The 3,959-nt window shown below is 38.7% G+C and overlaps 1 pseudogene; it reads left to right on the top strand.

Moving 5' to 3' along the window:
- The first annotated feature begins 1,885 nt into the window (after nt 1-1,885).
- LOC131601281 (elongation factor 1-alpha-like) lies at nt 1,886-3,337 on the top strand (annotated as a pseudogene).
- Nucleotides 3,338-3,959: the final 622 nt, after the last annotated feature.

Raw genomic sequence — 3,959 nt, 5'->3', positions numbered from 1 at the left:
GTTTTAGGATGTTTTGTATGACTTTTGTACTTAGGATCCGTTTCATTTTCATGTTATCGTTGTAGGATTGTGGTAAGTATTTACTTTGTTGGTACGTTTTTGTTTGAACCGTACAATTGTTTTGTTTTTCCAAATCTTGTTGATTCTTGATTCTTTGATTTTTACTTTTGCGAGTTGAGTGTTTGGCCTTGTTTGAGGACAAACAAATTCAAGTTGGGGAGAGTTGTTAAGTGCCAAAATGCAGTTATTTTGTGTTTGTAAATAGTGGCCCTTATCGATACTTTTTGTTAATACCGTTTGAATAATTCCCCGTTTTTGTGTATATTTGTATCGTTTGTGTTTTGTTACGTTTTTATGTAAATATATATCGTTTGATAGTTTTGTTGTCTTTTTGTAGGTATTTATGTGTGTTCGAAGCTTTGAGGAATAAAGTGTCGAAGACACGGCGGCGAACACGCGATTTTACCAATTCATCGGCGGACAAGGCTCAAAATAAGGATGATCAAATTCATCAATTTGGTTGCAATTTGTTCATTGTTAGATAGAGCATGGAATAAGCTTTCCAACGCTTCGAACCGGGCGCAAATCGGAGTTACGGTTCTCAAGATATGACCAAAACAAGATTTGCTGTTCTGTTGAGCGCGCTAAGCGGGCTTGACCGCGCTAAGCGGGCTCTGGGAGCATTTTTGACCCATTTGGCAGAAAGTTGGGCGCTTAGCGCGGGTTTTTGGCGCTAAGCGCGGTCTGGCGGTCTAAGAAAAATAAAAAGCAGCCCGCTTAGCGCGCTGGGCGCGCTTAGCGCGGTCTGCGACTTTCAGACTTGTATATATGTTGTAAAAACACTTTTTTAGGGTTTTTTATCATCCATTTCCCCCATGGAGTGGCTCTGGTCCAATTTTGATAGTTTAGAGGCTTAGGAAACACCATTGGGTGCGACGTCATGTGGATTGATCATGGATCTGTCTCGATTTCATTGTACCGGTGAGATCTTTCCGGTTCATCTTCTCTCTTCCCTTTGTTTCATTCCAATGGTGGGTGTTGTATGTATGTTTCTACTCTTATTGTATGTATATTTGTGGATATTGGGATCGTTTATATATTCGCTTTACAAATCATCATTGTTGTTGTTCTTGATCTTTTTGCTTAAATGCTCTGGATTTGTGGTGTTGCAGACATGGGCATCATAGATCTTGATTAGGAATGATAGCTGTTAGTTTCTGGGTTGCAGACATGGATTTAGGACTAACAATCGTAGTGGGTATCGAGTCTAATGCCTCCGTGTTGTTTGTGTCGGTGGAGAAATCACTGATGTGAATAGTACGGTTGAGCTTTCGTCGGTGTTGCAGACATGGACACCGATGTGGCATCTCGAGTGATGCCCGGTGATGTTGATGCGTATTGTGAGTGTCGAGCGACAGATCTTCAGATTTAAGTATTCGACGGGTAGAACGAAATGCAATTCCGTAACTATTTCTCTTAGACTATTGAGATTGTTTATCTGCTTTTATTTACTTTTCCCGCATTTACCTTTCCGCAACCAATCATGAAACTTAGAACGCGAGATAGTCGAACGGCAGTTCTTCTCAACCAATCTCTGTGGACTACGATACGATATAACCTATATCACCCGGTAATAAATAATACCTATTACTTTTTGCTTGCCGCTTTACCGCTTCAACATTTGTATTTTCATATTTGATGATTATAGGATTAAGTTTTCTGTTTGAGATATATACTTTTGTGATTTGTTTTTGGATCAGATTCAGTTTCTTCAATCTGCTGTAACACTTGTCTTTATTTGTTTGCGTTGTAATGATGGTTTGTGTTTTTTTTTCTTTTGGACCTTGCTTATGATTTATTTTCTGTGTTTTTTATGGCAGATCTTTAATCTTAAGATCAGATGGGTAAGGAAAAGGTTCATATTAACATTGTGGTCATTGGCCATGTTGACTCTAGGAAGTCAACTACCACTGGTCACTTGATCTACAAGCTATGAGGTATTGACAAGCGTGTGTTCGAGAGATTCGAGAAAGAAGCTGCTGAGATGAACAAGCGTTCATTCAAGTATGCTTGGGTGCTTGACAAGCTCAAGGCTGAGAGGGAAAGAGGTATTACTATTGATATTGCTTTATGGAAAGTTTGAGACTACTAAGTATTACTGCACTGTCATTGATGCTCCCGGTCATAGGGATTTCATTAAGAATATGATTACTGGGACTTCCCAACCTGATTGTGTTGTTCTTATCATTGATTCTACTACTGGTGGTTTTGAGGTTGGTATTTCAAAGGACGGCCAGACCCGTGAACATGCTCTCCTAGCTTTCACTCTCGGTGTGAGGCAAATGATCTGTTGTTGCAACAAGGTAATTTTCAGTTTCTTTGAAGCTGCCTTTTGGTTGTTTCTATAATCTCATAACTAATTTATAGAAATGCTAATTGTTTGTTATTGCAAATAGATGGATGCCACTACACCCAAGTACTCCAAGAGTAGGTATGAAGAAATTGTGAAGGAAGTTTCATCCTATATGAAGAAGGTTGGCTACAACCCAGATAAAATTCCATTTGTTCCCATCTCTGGTTTTGAGGGAGATAACTTGATTGAGCACTATACAAATCTTGACTGGTACAATGGACCAACTCTTCTTGATGCCCTCTACCAAACACTGAGCCAAAGAGGCCATCAGACAAGCCCCTTCAGTTACCACTTCAGGATGTTTACAAGATTGGAGGAATTGGAACTGTGCCTGTGGGGTGTGTTAAGACCAGTATCATTAAACCTGGAATGGTGGTGACTTTTGCGCCAACTAGACTTCAAACTGAATTTAAGTCCGTGGAGATGCACCATGAAGCTCTTCCTGATGCTCTCCCTGGTGAAAATGTTGGATTTAATGTTAAGAATGTTGCTGTCAAGGATCTCAAGCGTGGTTACGCTGCCTCAAACTCCAAGGATGACCCAAATAAGGAGGCTGCTAACTTCACATCTCAAGTGATCATCATAAATCACCCTGGACAGTTTGGAAATAGATATGCCCCTATTCTCGACAGCCACACCTCTCACATTGCTGTCAAGTTTGCTGAGCTTGTTACCAAGATTGACAGACGTTCTAGTAAAGTGATTGAGAATGAGCCCAAGTACCTAAAGAATGGTGATGCTGGTATTATTAAGATGCTTCCCACCAAGCCCATGGTGGTTGAGACTTTCTCTGAATATCCTCCACTCGGACGATTTGCTGTCTGAGACATGCGTCATACTGGGACTGTTGGAGTCATCAAGGCTGTGGAGAAGAAGGATCCAAGTGCATCTAAGACTACCAAGTCAACACTCAAGAAGAAATGACATGTGCGGGATTATTAATCGATAAGCTTACAAATTATACTACAACAAAATAATAAGTGAAGTGAAATAAGAATCAAAATAATAAGTGAATTAAGAAGACAAGTGTCCCGCTAATTAAAGAGGCCTAAAAAAAATAAAGCGAAGTTAAGATTTTCATAAATTTAATTAAACATGACATATATAGTAAGAGTTAATAATGGGGACCAAGAAGATATAACATTAAGTAGCTTCAATTTACAAATGTATGGAGAAATATTATAGACCAACTTACATATTCATATCAGAACTTTCATATGCCTTGTGTATTTGAAACTTTTAAGATCCTGAAATTCCTTTAATAGCACTAAAACCCTCTAGAGGCACCTAAAACAATAGAAGGAAAATTCAGACCCATTAATATGTTGCTAGCATTTAATCTTATTCATCTTCCAAATGCCAAATAAAAAAGCATTTTCAATATGAAGACTTAGTGCATGTTTGATTTGGCTTTTAGAAAGGTCAAAAGCAATTCTAGAGACTTAGAATTGATTTTGGATGATTTTAAGATGTTTGATTAGGCAAAAGTAGAATTGATTCTGTCTCCAGAATTGATTCTACTTGAAGCTAAAATTTGTAGCTTCTG

The sequence above is a fragment of the Vicia villosa genome, linkage group LG5 (assembly GCF_029867415.1).
Source record: "Vicia villosa cultivar HV-30 ecotype Madison, WI linkage group LG5, Vvil1.0, whole genome shotgun sequence".
NCBI lineage: Eukaryota > Viridiplantae > Streptophyta > Magnoliopsida > Fabales > Fabaceae > Vicia > Vicia villosa.
This window is presented reverse-complemented; position numbering and strand designations above follow the sequence as displayed.